Here is a 16,285-nt window from a genome sequence, read left to right on the forward strand (position 1 = left end):
GGGTTAGAGGAGTTGGGACCTACAGCAAAAAGAAGAAAAATACTGAATTGTCCCTTTTCTGGTCAAACCAACTAAGGCAATGTCTGAGATAATGACTTGCTTGACCACACAGCTGGCTGAGTCCATCACTGGAAACTCAGTCATGACCCCCAGCTCCCCATCCCCCATCTCAGCCAGCGATGGGAGGGGCAGGGAGGTGGCCTTGAGAGGCGAAACTGGGGTCACAGAGATCAGGGCTTAAAGCCCAGCTTGTGCCCTTTTGCAAATTAACTTCTCGCAGTCTCATGGTGCCTAAAATCGAGCCCATGGAAGCCCCTCCTTTATAAGGTTGTTATGAAGAATAAACAAGGACATTATATTAAGGAATGTGACAACCAGACCAGATGAGGCAACCTTTGCGGGGGAAACTTCTGTTTCTCTGCCAGGGGCATGTCAGCAACCGTCACCATGGGAACATCCTCCCTTTCAGAGGGTCAAGAGGTGAAGACCTTGGCTTCAGGAGGACCTGACCCCACCCTGGACACAGCCCCACTTCCTGGTCAGCCTTGTGCAAGATGCACACATCCCCCCCACTCCTGTCTATTGGTCTCCTCATCAAGGGGCTCGACCACAGATACCCATCATGGGTGAGCCAGGGGTTGGTGGGATCAGTGCAGATCCTTCCTCATCCTGGAGAGGCAACTGGGAGAGGCCAGGCAACCTGGCTGGAGGCCAGGACCAGCTCCCCAGCAGGACTGGAGTGCACTCATCAGGAAATGGAAAGCATCCCGGTTTTTGATAGCTGCCATCTGCCATCTTTTAAAAATAGCTTTATGATTTTAAAAGTAATATATGCTTATTATGATATACTACAACTCCACACCATAACATAGATGAATCTCACCGACAACGCTGAGCAAAAGAAGCCAGGCACAAAAGAGTTCACGTGGCATGATTCCATTTATATAAAGTTTTTAAGTGGGCAAATGGAATCTCTGGAAATGGTTCATCCTTAGAGGGAGGGGGTGACTGTAAGTGGACACAAGGGGAACTTCTAGGAGGGCTGGTAATGTCCTGTTTCTTTTTTAAAAAAATATATTTTTATTGATTTCAGAGAGGAAGGAAGAGGGAGAGAGAGAGAGATAGAAACATCAATGATGAGAGAATCATTGATTGGCTGCCTCCCGCATGCTCCCCACTGGGAATCGAGCCAGCAACCCAGGCAAGTGCCCTTGACCAGAATCAAACCCAGGACCCGTCAGTTCACAGGCCAATGCTCTATCCACTGAACCAAACCAGCTAGGGCTGATGTCCTGTTTCTTGATCTGCATGTGGTTACACAGGTATGCCCGCTTGGTGAAAATCTACTGAGCTGTACACTTAAAAGATGTGTACTTTTCTGCATGTATATTAAATTAATACATAAATTTTCTTAAAGTAAATTTTTGAATCCACAGCAACGCTGTATGTAAAAACAAATAAAATTTGTGCACACATCCTTAATAATTTTAGAAAACTGTCCCATGACTCCAATCTGCCCCCATATGGATATAATGCTTTAACAACTAGTGCTTCACAACCAGAGTTGGTTTTGCTCCTCCCTCAGGGCATTTTGCAATATCTGGAGACATTTTTGGTTGTCATAGTTTTGGGGCAGTGGTGACTACTAGCATCTAGTGGATAGAGGCCAGGGTGCTAACCATTCCACAATGCCTGGACAGACTCCACAACAAAGAATTATCCTACCCCAATTTCAAAGGTGTTGAGGCTAAGAATCTCTATATATAAAACCCTAATATGCAAATAGACCAAACAGTGGAACAACCGAACAACCGGTCACTATGACATGCACTGACCACCAGGGAGAGCGTGTGGAACATGGTGGGCGTCAGCAGCAGGTGGCAGAGCGCGGAACATGGTGGCGTCGGCCGTGGTGGGATGGGGGAGCAGGTAAGTGGGAGCACCAGCCCAAGGCAGGGCGCTGGTCGCTGTCATCATGGTGAGCCTCTGGTGGTTACTTTGGTCCTGCCTGGCGCTTGTACCTGCTGCCGGCACCAGCCCCGTTCACACCCACAGCCAGCACCCAGCACTGGTCCTGATCACTCGGCACTGTCAGTGGGTGCCAGCAGCGGCTGCTGGCCCCAATCACCCCTGAGGGCTTCTCCACCTCTCCCTGCTCTTGAGGGGTGATTGGGGCAGCAGCTGCTGCTCACACCCGCTGCTGGCACCAGCTCCAATGGCTCCACACAGTCAGTGGCTGAGAGTTGGGCCAGCACCATCAGTGTGTGGGAGCAGTGGCAGCGGGAACAGGGTTTCTGTCAGACAGGGGACCCGGGGCCTCAGTAGGAGCGGCCAGGCAGTGGCATGGAGGATGGGCTGAGACCTGCCCCTGTGCCCACCGCAGCCTTGCGGCCCACAGTTCATTTCAAGGTGCACAAACTCGTGCACTGGGCCCCTAGTCCATATATAATTGTATCCTTATTGTTATACATGCAAGCTACTCTCAGCTTTTCCTATTATTAATAAGGCAACAACAAACCTCCTAGATAAAGCATTCTGTGAATCTTCAATTCTCTCCTTAGCATCGGTTTCTGCAGGCAAGCTCAATGTTAAGGCCACTTTAAAGCTTTTTACAGACAGCTAGACTATCTTCCAAAAAGTGGTCTCTGTTTACCTTCCACCCCCAGTCCTTCCCCCTCCTTCTCCAGTGATGGGCTCTGGCCCCTCAGCCTTTTTGAGGCTCAAGGACCTCCCATCTCTGAAGACACTCTTTTTTACCTGGACTCTCTGTCTCTTGCTTTCTCAGTGGAGCTTCCTGAAGAGCTGTGTATCCCTCTCCCCTGACCCGCCTTTGCCCTGGGCACGGCAGGACTCCCACCACTCCACTGACACAGCTTCAGAGCTGCTACAGAGCGCCCTACAAAACCTCAAGGTTGTTTGTCACTGCCCGACCTGCCCTTGGCCACATCTGCCACAGGCAAGCTCCCATCTCTCAGAAGGCTGCCAAGGACCTCTGTGCCCCCGCCTCAGGGATTGCCACCTCAGGGTCAGACCCCGCCCTTTTCTCACCCAGGAGGGCAGATATGATTTGAGCCCAGCATGCTTTCCTGAATTCCAGACCTGCGTTTCCAACTAAAACAATGCAGCTTGGCCTATCTCCCAATCCAGGCGATGAGCCTTCCTACGTTCACCTTTTCTGGGTGCTCTTCCTAAAACAAGAACCACAAATGCAGTATGTAGACTTGATTTGAATCCTGATTCATACACATCAATCTTGAAACAAATGCATTTGAGGGATGACCAGGGAAATTTGAATATGAACTTGGTGATAGAGGCTAAGAAATTACTGTTAATTATGTGAGGTCTGGTAATCAATGGTAGTATAGTTGTGTAAAAAAAAAAAGAATGCTTGTTTGTAAAGCATGTAGCCTGAAGTTTCTCGAGGGGAATGGTTAGGATATCTAGATTTGGCTTAAAATATTTTAGATAGAAAGAAATACATTAAGCAAACTTGAAAAAACATTAATAATTATTTAATTTAATCTTGGATTCATAGAGGTTCACTTTGTTTTTTTAACCCTCACCTGGGGATATTTTTTCCCATTGATTTTTAGAGAGAGTGGGAGGGAGGGAGGAGTGGGGAGAGAGAGAGAAAGAGAGACACATCGGTTGGTTGTCTCCTGAACTTGCCCTGATAGGGAAACACTTGTTCTTTTTCCATGTTTTTTATTATAACCACCCTAATAGATGTGAAGTGGAGTCTCATTGTGGTTTCTTCAGCTAATTCTCATGCACATTAACGCTGGAGAACTCTGCAGGGTGTAAAGGAGAAAGAACATTCAACAGAGAGAGACAGGGACTCAGAGTAAAGGAAAGAGGTTTCTTTGTTTTTTTGTTTTTGGTTATTTTTCAAAAAGTAAACTTCCTCCTCCTCCTCCTCCTCTCAAGCACTGGTTCTTAGTGCTGAGTTCAGTAGTCCATCATGAGGACCTTATAGTTCTGGAGTGAATTTGAAGAGTTTGGGAGTTGCAGGGCTGGGCTGAGATCTGAGAAGACGGGGCAGATGAGTGTGACTGAGGTAGGGGCAGAGGCCCAGGGCTGGTGATAATGATGCTGTGGAAGCCTACAGTCTGGAACTCCACTCTCATGAAGCTTTTGCCAATGGAAGGATTAAGTCCAAACTTCTCTCCAGGGTCTAATGATTTTAACGAGCTGGCTTCACAGGATAACTTTGCCTTTCAGGAAGAGCTATAATGAGAATGCACAGTGGGAAAAGTTCCATCCAACTTTTTAATAAAAAAAAAACCCACAAAAGCATGTGAGTCAGGGGTGGAGAGGGTAACTTCTCTGCCTTCCAACCAGTAGTGTCTGTGGAACAGCACTCAGTGGGCCAGGTATCTGGCTTTGCATCTATCTTGACAGACATCCAATCAGAGGGGTTTTCTTGTGTTCCAGGATTTCAGTCCAGGCGGAGTGAAAATCTCTCTAGAGGCAGGGGATGCCCTTCATGACCTTCCGTCACCCAGATCAAGAAGCTGCTGCTCACTAGCTGTGGGGGTTCTGAAAGGGTTGGGTGTCTGAAAAGGGGTGGGTGGGACCCAGAGCTGACCCCTGAGCCCCATAGAGGCTGCCCTCTCCCCAATGCCAAATCCTGCCAAAAGTAACACTCATTGCTTTAGGTGGAATTTTGCTTCTCTGGCTACACCGAGCCAATTAGCCTAGCAGAGCTCTGTGGGTAAGCACACTCTCAGTGGGACTTGTAGGAGCCATAGTCAAGAGATCAAATAACCCCGTGCAAACAGGCCTGGACTCCATCAGAAGGACATGCCCAGCCAGCCACGACGTAACGTTGGTGCAGACAGCAGGGCAATGAGGCGAGCAATAAAAAGGCCTAATCTCTTAAGGCAACATGAATTGTTGGCGAGAACATAAGGGGAAAGCAACATTAGGCAAGGATCATTTTTTCCCTCTTGTTATAGATGCCTGCTGACTCCTTGGAAAAAAGCAAAGTGGGGAAAAAATCCTGCTAACACCGGTGGGCAGCAAGATGTAGTTTAACAGAAATGATTTTCCCCAAATTTTAACAGCCAGCAGTTAGTCTTATGGTGATCATTAGTGACTACCATGGACTGAGCACTTCTTCTGTGACAGGAATCATAACTTGCCTAATACCATGATCCCCCAAAATTAGCAGTATCATCATCCTGTGCCAGTTTTGGTGCAAGAAACAGAAGTTATTCTAGGTATTTTGAGCAAAAGGGGATTGTTGTATAGGGAATCAAATGCTTACAAGGTTATGGTAAGAGCTGGAGGAGCACAAACAAGGGGTCAAAATGAGCTATCCTATATAATAAAAGAGCAACATGTAAACTGACCATCCCTTTACTATGCTCATCAGCCAATCAGTGTGAATATGCAAATTAACCCAATAAAGATGGTGGGTTAATTTGCATACACATGTGCTGGGTGGAGAGGAGAAGTGGGAGAGCTGGTAGCTTGGGGGACCTGGCTCCCTCAGTTTGGTGGAGAGCAGAGCAGGAGAGCTGGAGGCTTGGGGGGCCGTGGCTCCCTTGGTTGCTCCCAGCATGGGGAGCACCAGGAATTCTGGGAATAGTAGTTCTGATGGCAGCCCCAGGACCAGAAGCGGAAGCCCAGAGCACAGGGAGCACCAGGAATGCTGGGAATCATAGTTCTGGTGGCAGATGGATCTCCTAGACACTAGAGCAGCGGTTCTCAACCTGTGGGTCACGACCCCTTTGGGGGTCGAACGACCCTTTCGCAGGGGTCGCCTAAGACCATTGGAAAACACATATATAATTACATATTGTTTTGTGATTAATCACTATGCTTTAATTATGTTCAATTTGTAACAATGAAAATACATCCTGCATATCAGATATTTACATTACAATTCATAACAGTAGAAAAATTACAGTTATGAAGTAGCAACGAAAATAATTTTATGGTTGGGGGGTCACCACAACGTGAGGAACTGTATTAAAGGGTCACAGCATTAGCCCTGACCGGTTTGGCTCAGTGGATAGAGCGTCAGCCTACAGACTCAAAGGGTCGCAGCATTAAGAAGGTTGAGAATCAGTGCACTAAAGCAAAGTCAGCCTGAAGCAAGTTCTGTTGCAGTGGGGGATGGAGGGAAAGCAAAGATGAGAGACATAAGTAAAATCAGAGTGTCTAGGAAAAATTAAAGGGAAGATATCCTAAAATTTCCCGGAAATCTCCACCAATGAAGTAAAGAAAAGAAAATGCCTCTATTTTTCTGTGAGCAACAAACCAAACTGGGTTGGAGGTCTCAGACAATTCGTTCATATGATTGCAAGGACAGACAGAAACTCCAGCATTGGACAGGGCTTCCCTGAGGGCTCCCAGATTGGAGAGAGTGCAGGTCGGGCTGAAAGACCTCCTCCCCCGCCCCCCGCCCCGTGCACGAATCTTCGTGCACCGGGCCCCTAGTCTATAATAATAAAAGCATAATATGCTAATTAGACCAGACAGACAAACGACCTCCAGACATCCTCCCAGATGACCTTCTGGACAAAGCCGTGGCTGCATGGGCCAAGCCCCTTGCACAAATTTTGTGCATTGGGCCTCTAGTTGAATATAAGGATCCATTACATAGCTGAGCCATCAGGAAACTGCTATCACTGCCACTATAGCTACTGTCATAACCACCTCTCCCACTCTGAAGCTGGTAATCATCTTTCTTGGCTGCCTATTAACTCACTACAACCAAGCTTGCCTCAGTAGGAGGAGCTCCACCTGCCAAACTCCCATGAAAACCACCAACTAGTGGGAGTTTTTTCCCATCCAGAATTTAGCTGAAAAAGAGTCTGCAGAGCTTTCCAGACTCCCCAAGGAAAGAGGGTAAAATTGAGAATATGAATGCCCTCACATCCCTACTTTTTAGTTGAGTCCAGAGAGGTTAAGTCACTTGCACAAGGTCACACAGCTAGTGCATTGGAGCCATTACTTGAGCCCAAGTATGCAGGACCCTGAAGCCTGTTCTTACCCACTACTTTCAGGGGACCAAAGGAGAAAAATCACTCAACATATTCTAAGCTTTCTTATTAGCTACAACATTGATGGTTATTATTAGATCTTTAATGTTTAAAGGAAAAGGCACCATAGGCCAAAGGATGTGCCAGCAACTCTGTGTCCTGAGAATACCCTTCCTCATCACCAAGAACCCCACACACACCCTTGCTTGTTGACTTCTGAGATAGTGGTAATGTTTTGTTTCTTGAGTTGTGTAGTAGTCACCTACCTATATTGACCCTGTGAAAATTCATTAAGCGGATCAGTTGTGGTTTTGGGGGGGGGGGGTTTTTTGCATTTCTTTACATTATGTCAAACTTCAAAAAAAGCTTATTAACAATAATGTTGGCTAATTAGACCTCCTTCAGGACCAGGAAAATATTCCACGTTATAATGGAAGGTAAGTGACTGAAGCAGTATATCTAATGCTGCTGTCAACTCAGGATTTGAGAAAACTAAGGAATAAAAGAGCCAAGAAGATCTGAGGGCTCTTTAGCAAAAACCAAGACATTCCTTTTACTGCCTCTTCAGAAGGTAGAAACACACACACACAAATGAGACGTGAGGCAGAAACTTGTAGCTGTTCACAAACTATTTATGTATTAATTATAGGCAACCATTAGGCTACACTACCCAGTCTCCGTTGCAGGTAGGTCAGCCATGTGAGTGGATTCTGGCCAATGGAATGCCCAAAGTAGGTAGAAGTGATGGACACAAATTTCAAGTCTGGTCCATCAACCCTCACATGTGCAACCTTTGATTAGATTTTGCTTTCTACTGGTTAATTGGGGAGTTCGCTGAGAGCCTAGCAGAGGGAGGAGCCATGAGAAAGAAGGAGCCTAGTTCCCTGGGACATCACATCACGAGAACCAAGTGGAAGAGTCACCCAACCAGGAAAACCTATGATGGGACATTGCACAAGAAGGAAAGAGACTTTATTGTGCAAAGCTCATTTGTTTCAAAAGTTAGCCTACCTTGATAGAGCCACAGTAAAATCTCGATGTAATAGATAATTTGGGGCAAGGGGGTGCCCGTTAAAGCCAAAAGTCCATCTATATATATAAAAGTCTAAGTGACTGACCGTTCGACCATTCAACTGGTAGCTATCATGTGCACTGACAACCTGGGGGCAGACGCTCAATGCACAGGCATGGAAACATGGAACAGACTGATGAATCTCAGAGGGAAGAGAAGAGCGGGGAGGGTGGGGAGAGATTAACCAAAGATCTTATATGTATACTAGAGGCCCAGTGCATGAAATCCGTGCACAGGTAGGGTCCCTAGCAGCCGCCACCGGTGGGGCTTCCCTTCCCCGGCTTCCGTCTTCGACCATTCAACTGGTAGCTATCATGTGCACTGACAACCTGGGGGCAGACGCTCAATGCACAGGCATGGATCAGTCAAACTCCCAAGGGGACACTTTGCATATTAGACTTTTATATATATAGACTAGAGGCCCGGTGCAGGTGGGGTCCCTCGGCCTGGCCTGCAGGGATCAGGCTGAAACCGGCAGTCCAACATCCCCCAAGGGGTCTCAGATTGTGAGAGGGTGCAGGCCAGGCCAAATTAATTAGCTTATCTGTTTTTACTTATATAAACACGTTCTTGTAATTAAAATTAAGTATGTATGAAAAGTTTAATTTCACAGAAAAGTTTTCTGTTCTTACAGTAATTTTAAATTGATGTTGAATAGGTCTAGTAAATGTGTACATTCACCAATCACCATGAGTTAACAAATGCACACGGGTGGGGCATGGCTTAGTGCTCAGAACATAGGCTCTCACGCATTAAAACTGCTACAGAAAGTCAAGCCACCTGACAACAGAAACAATTACTGCCCACAATGTGGTGTGATCACATGCTAATCTTTCACCAAACATTGTTTATGAACATTGACTCTTGGATTTAAATATGTAGGCTATAGTTGTAGCTATGAAATATTTATTTATGTCAGCGAAATTACTACGGTGTTTTTTCCAACATATGGCCTATTCGCTAAAATTTGCTAAAAACAACAGTGACTTAATAACAAAAAAATAACCTGTTAATTTAATTATAAGCAAATCTTGGTTAAAAGCATTTTAAAATTAACAGGGTGTTAATTTCACATGATATATAGGGACCAGAAATTTTGTTCATTAAATCTGAAGTCTGTTAAATTGAGGTCCACAAAATTGAGGGTTTATTGCATTTTGAAACTAGGCAAATCCTGGTCTCTAAATCAACCCTACCTTCTCAACCTAGAGCCAGCACCCTTAGTAACATTTTTTTTAAAATCTAAGAAGCCGCCCTAGCCAGTTTGGCTCATTGGTTGGAGTGTCAACATTCAGACTGAAGGGTCACGGGGTTTGATTTCAGTCAAGGGCATGTACCTTGGTTGCAGGCTTGATCCCAGGCCTTGGTGGGGGTTCATGCAGGAGGTAACCAATTACTGTGTCTCTCTCACGTTGATGTTTCTCTCTTTCTGTCTCTCCCCACTTCCCTTCCACTCTCTCTAAAAATCAATGGAAAAAATATTCTCAAGTATTAACAACAACAAAAATCCAAGAAGCCAAAGTAATCTCTTGCCTGTTACCTATTAACTCTTAATTATGTTGTAGCAGCTATGATTCACGTTTCCCAGGTGAGATAGGGCAAAAGATCAGGGAGACAGACTCATTGTTATAAGATGTGTGAGTTGGCAGGCCTTTTTTTAAAAAAAAAATTGTTCTGTCCCCTCCTTTGTTGACAAAGAGCTCAAAATAGCAGCATTCTGGGCCCATTTAATACAGGGGCTAACAGTTCTGTACCACCAGAGGGCAATACTATATAGTAGCTGATGCACATAATTTTGAATCCTCGTGAAAGGGAGAAATGGAGTCAGCATTTGTGGAAAGGGGCAGGAGGCAGACACCAGGATTGTGGAAAGGTCCCTGGGTGATGGGATGGAGGACAGCGAGGAAAGCATCTATGAGATGCATGCCCCACCTCCATCTCCCTTGCAATTGTTCCAATGGCTAAGTCGGCCTGTATTTTGTATTTTTCCTACAGGTATAAAAGGTCTCCAACTGAGCCCAGGCCGAGTGGCTCAGTTGGTTAGAGTGTCGTTCGTGCACTTGAAAGGGTGCAGGTTTGATCCCCGGTCAGGGTGAATACGGGAAGCAACCGATTGCTGTTTCTCATATTAATGTCTCTCTCTCTCTCTCTCTCTCTCTCTCTCTCTCTCTCCAATAAAAACATATCCTCGAGTGAGGATTTTTTAAAAGTGTACAGCTGTAAGATCCAACTACAGGAGGTAAGGAAAAATTGAGCTGAAATTTACATTCACAAAAACATTCAAAATGTGTGGAGCTGTTACAAAAGGAAGACAATGAAAAACACAGAAATAAAGAGAGGTGGTGAGAGGACAGAGCCCATTTTGTTCTCTGTAGAGCTGGGGGCCTATAAGAATCTATAGGAAAACAGCAGTTTCTCTAGCAATACCCTGTGGTTTCCTATTAAAACCCAGGGTGGTGAGTTCTGTTTCCTCAAATGGGGAGCTAGCTCTTTTCCAGACCCAGCTTGTAGGTGAAAATAACTAAAAAAGAAGACAACTGTATATCTTTCAGTTGACATTAAAGAGCAACCAAGGATTTCTAGATGCAAGATCTCAGAGAGAAGGAGAACCCAGGAATCTGGGCCCAATCTTTGGCATCCCTTTTCTCCTTGAGATATTTGCCAATTCAGACTTTTTAGTGGAATAGCTCATCAGAAAGTGGCAACTGAGAAGCTGAGCAGAGCTTGTGACAACTTCTCACCAGGTTGCAGAAATAAAAATTGGAGTCTGAGGCCTGCCAATCAGGAAAGGTTGTGATGAGCATCTCAGGTTTCCAATTGGATGTCAAAGATCTATAACCTAGAATAAGAGAGCCTTTGCCCAGACTTCCTAGAAGGGAGGTCCAGGGACAAAAGCTTGCATGCTGACACTTTCCTAGGAAACATAGTGGCAGGTAAATTAGAGTAAGGAAGAAGGGGAGTGAGTTAGAGCAGAAGGGTGTGTGTGTGTGTGTGTGTGTGTGTGTGTGTGTGTATTCCCCTGCTTTTTGGCATAACAAGATACCCGGGTTCATCTTGTATACTTTCTGCCCCAGAACAAAGGAGTCCTGGCTTCTTTGAGTAGGAAATGGTATTAGAAGCCAACATCTGGGTGCTAGATGTGCTTATTGCTACAGGGGTGCCTTTTCTTCTTGGCCCTTTCAGCAAATAGAGCTGAGATACACACACACACACACACACACACACACACACATTTTTTAGAAATGAGTTTACACCAATACCTCCAATCCCAGTTCACACCCATAGGATTCTTTCTTGCCTTCCTCCATTCCATATTATATCTCCCTTCTTCCCACAGTCAGAATGCTGGCTCCCAATAACATTAACACTTTACTTATTTGATAAAACCTATAATAAATCCAAAATTGTTTTAGAATAGACTTCCTGTACCACTACAAAAAACAAATTCAATAAAAATGGTTCGGGATTTGTAATTATTCCCTGATTTCCTTTCTCAGCATAGACGGAAAGTATGAAATACTGAGTTTATAAATAAAGTGCATTACCTCTTTGTTGCCTTTATTATGGTATTCATTTGAAATACAGTTGGGGTCACTGGTTTCAGTTTGAGTTCAGTTTTAGGAATTTTCCTCTTGCCCATTCTTATAGATGCAATTTCAGTTTTTGAATATGTGGAACATTAACATGCTTTCAATAGCCAAAAGTGTGCAAAATATATATACTCAAAGAAATGTCACTGTCTCCCTTTCTTTCTTTCCTTCACTCCTTATAGGTAACTATCTTCGTTATTTTCTATTTGTAGAGATGTGTGTATGCTATGTTATTTTTCCTTCTTTCTTAGACAAAATGTAGCAAACTATGCTCATTTTCACTTTGCTTTTTTTCACGTAATAGCTCCTGGAAATCACTCCTTAATCGATTCATAGAGATCATCATTCATTTTTACAGCGTATAGTACTTATTGTGCATGTGTATCATAGTTTATTCAACCAATCTCCTTTGCTTAAACATTTAAGCATTTGCCAATATTTTGTAATTACAAATAATAAAGCAATGAATAATCTTGCAAGGCATGTATTTTCATATTATTGGGGTGTATTTTAGGGTAAATTCTAAAAGCAGAATTGCTTGGTTACAGGTAAGTGCAGAGAGTTTTATTAAATATTGTGAAATTCCTCTCCATAGAGCTGTGCCAGTTTGTATTCCTACCAGTTATGTGAGAGCCTGTTTCTTACAGCTTTGCCAACAGAGTGTAGTTTCAAGCTTCAGAACTTATGCCAGTCTGATAAGTTAGAAATGATATTTAGGTATAGTTTTTTTTGTACTTTTCTTATGAGTGAAGTTAAACATCTGTTCACATTTTAAGTGCCATTTTTAGATCTTTTTGTTAAATATTCTTTATTTAACATATTCTTTATTTTATATATCTTTAGTGCATTTTTTTTAAAAAGGACTTTTAATCCATCCCCCTCAATTTTCAGGGTTATATATGTTCAAATATATATATATATGTGTATATATATATATATGTGGGAAAATTCTGTTATTTAAGCCCCCTGTCTATGGTATTTTGTTATGGCAGCAGAAGCAGTTTAAGACAGGGATATTAACTTTTATCTGTGTGATATTTTGCTAATATTTTCTTCCAGTTTGTAATTTGACTTTCTTTTGTAAAAAAATCTTTGTTGAGAGTATTACAGATGTCCCCCTTCCCACTCCCATTACCCCTCTCCACCAATTCCCACCACACCACAGGCCCTCACCACCCTATTGTCTGTATCCATAGGTAATGCATATATACATATAAGTTCTTTGGTTAATCTTCATTTAACTTCTTTATGGTGTTGTTTTCTTCATCAAAAGTTTTGTTTTTAATGTAGTCAAGGTAGGAACATTACAATAACCGTCGCAGATAACTGTAGTCATTGTTCTCTGATTCTACACAATAGAAGTAAGAAATATCCAAATCTGTAGAGAATTTTTATAACAGTTTATAACAAATGCTCCGAAGAATAACAGTTTTGTAGCTTCTTTTATGCATTTGAAATTAAGGACGGAATGTAAAGAAGATTACATGGAGGTGGGGGGGGGGGGGGAAGCAAGGTGGGGATTGGATTACAGGATGGTTAACCAGACTATATGCTCTCATGAAGGTGATTATTTCAAAAGGTGTGTTAACATAGACGCACAGAAACAATGGACAAGAATTGGTTAAGGCAAAGATAAATCTTTTACTAAAGATGTTATGTGACTACCCACTATGGCCTGGCAAGTTAGGAATTTATGATCAGATTCATCCTATGAGGTTACTTTCCGTAGAATACTTTGTTTCATCCACAATGCCAAAACTTGACAGGAGTTAATTTCTTAAATATTAGTTGTTATGTAGAATATTAAAATATATCACTGAACTTCTCATACTCTATGACATTAAGGTCATTGGTTTATCTTGCACTTTAAATGAATTTTTTAGACCTATGCATGATGTTGTAGCATTAGTCATTTGGAAAACACTGGTTCACTATCATATACTAAGATATATATATATATATAATATATAAAGATTCGTGCAGTAGGCCTTCCCTTCCCCTGGCTGCCTGCACTGGTTTTCCTTTGGCACCAGGGACCCAGGCCTTCGCTCGCTCTGGCCGGAGCCGCCTTTAAAGCCTTTGCTGCTCCAAAAAAAGAAATCATATGAGTTAAAACTGCCACCAATCTCATCAGGAAAGTATTTAAGTATTGGGAAGCTGTCAAGTTCATGGTGGAAATACAAGCTTTCAAAAATTTAAAATCTGCTTCATTAAGGATGTTTAAAAATTCTTAACTGAAACGAGCTGTATGTGTGTGTGTGTTACAGTTTTATCCACCAATGCAAATGTCAACACAGTGAAAAAGGCAAATACAATCTTAGTATTATGATGATGAACATAGTTCAGGCCCACAGGCCTCATGAATTCTCAAGGACCTCACAGCCAAAGTACCTCTGCTCCACAGGTAGCCTAAGTCCTTTAAACTCCATTTTCAGCTCAGCTCTAACTTTAGGGGAAAAAAAATTCAATCTAGAGGTGCCTCTAGGCCTGAAAATTGTAATGCAGACCCTCCTTCCTATACACTCCCTAGGATTGGTTTCCTTGGTTCCTTTGTTATTCCTCATCAAGGGTAAATATTCACCTGCTCTTCTCCAGTGGAGGACATTAACTGCTTAACAAAGAAGGGAGAAGTTGGGGGTTGTTGAGAAGGAGGAAGTGTCAGATGTCAGATGTTTCAGCCAATTTTATGTCAAAGAGAAAGAACTTATCTCTGAAGTAATCAAGTCTGGAAGAAAGGCTGCACCTGTTGAGATGACCCAAGCGTCTGCCTGTCCGTGGAAGAGAACACGTCTGTTGGTTTGTGAGGCAGGGATGGGAGGGAAAGGTTTACCAGGGGCTTTCTTTCCTGGAATCCCCCAACTGCCTCACACAGACTCATTCCTCTTGGCTTGATGAGTGTTGATCAAAGCTTAGGAACTAACCGGAGACCCATCCCCTGCCCTTCCACAAACAAGTTCCATCTAAACCAAGGGACATGGTGACACCTCACTGTTTGGCTCTCAGATCATCAAAGGTCTCGAATAGCACTCAGGGTGGGGCAGAGGCTCTGGAGAAATGCAGGAATTCAGGGGCCTGCCCTGCCCACTGGCCTTGTCTTGCCCTGACTTCTCAGGTGGGGTGAGGGTGGGGGCTTGTGTTAAAGCTTTTAAACTTCGATCCAGCAGTTCTACTTCTAAGAACTTATCCCCAACAGTCAACATCAGATATCCACAAATGTGTAACTCTAAGAATATTCATCAGGTCTTTATAATAGAACTGAAAATAGCCTGAAAAACAACGACAAGGAACTGGTTGAATAAATGATGGTACAGCCCCAGGATGTTTGGAAAAGTGGTTCCCAAAATGGGGTCCGAGGACCCTCCAAGATCACTGAAACCCTTTATAGGATCCACGTGGTCCAAAATGTTCACAATAATGCGAAGACATTACTTAGCTTCCTCATGGTCTGTGTCTTTGCAGCAATGGTGCAAAAACAAAAGTGGAAAAAAACTGCTGGTGAACTGGCACAGATCAGCACTAGCACCAAAGTGGACTAATAATCATTTTAGTCTTTATTGCCAAGCACTTGCAGAAGAAAAAAAATCCAACAGTTCCCCTCAAGAATGTCTTGGATAAAGCAGTAGAAAGTATTAATTTTATTAATCTTGGACACATTTTTAAATATTCTATGTGACCACATGGGAAGTATGCATGGAGTACTTCTGCTATGTAACAAGTAGGATGGCTGCCCTGAGGAAAAGCATTTGTTGTGATTGCATTGTGGGTTAAAGGTCCTACTTCCGTCACCCAACGTCATTTTCACTTGACATGGCAAGGCTACGTTCACACTTTCGTGGGCCTTTGTGAGCCCTTTCCTCTATAACATGACATAGAAATTACATTTTGTGACTGCATTGGTATAAAGACAAATACATTAATTTAATTTAATTATTTTATTTGATCTAAAAGGGTTACCAGACAGGGAACCTCGCCGTGAGCAGGCCTGCCTAGGGCCAGCTGGTGCTGTGTGTGTTGTTGACTTAGTGTAGGAAATATTTCACAACATGTGACTCTGTGGGAGCATTTATTAAAGCTAGGGACAGTGAAACAAGGAAGGGCTTAGCACAGAAGAAGCAACAGGAGAGCCTAGGCTGGGCTGCCTTCGCTCCCTGGGAAGTCAGAGAAAAGGGGGCCTTGGGGACAGGTTCAGGGAGTTAGTCTGGGACAAGCTGTCACTGCCTACTGCTCCCCTAGTCCCAGTCTCCTGGGGTCCCTTAGAGTTTAGGCAATGTGTGCCTGTGGGGGAAGCAAGGGGGGAGGGGAAGGCATGGTGTGCTTCCCCAGAGGGAAGAACAGGCACTGGGTCCTTTGTCTGGAGGGTTTCTCTCTCTCTCTTGCGGGTGGAAATCTTAAGGGAGGTCTCAGGGGAGTGTTTCGGCAGAATATTCATCAGTTTTCTAGGTGTGCTCTTTCAGGGTCGTGGTTGCTACTTGTTGGTCAATGTTAGGGCAGGGGTTAATTAGTCATTGCAGCTGGTCCTGGTGTCATCCATCTGGTTTTGCTGCTTTTCTAGGCCTGGAGCTGAAATGCAATGTAGGCCTAGATGTTAACTTTAGGGAGTGACCTTCTGTGTCTGCTGTAAATTGCTCTGC

This window comes from Myotis davidii, unplaced genomic scaffold, assembly GCF_000327345.1.
Source record: "Myotis davidii unplaced genomic scaffold, ASM32734v1 scaffold471, whole genome shotgun sequence".
NCBI classification, from domain to species: Eukaryota; Metazoa; Chordata; class Mammalia; order Chiroptera; family Vespertilionidae; genus Myotis; species Myotis davidii.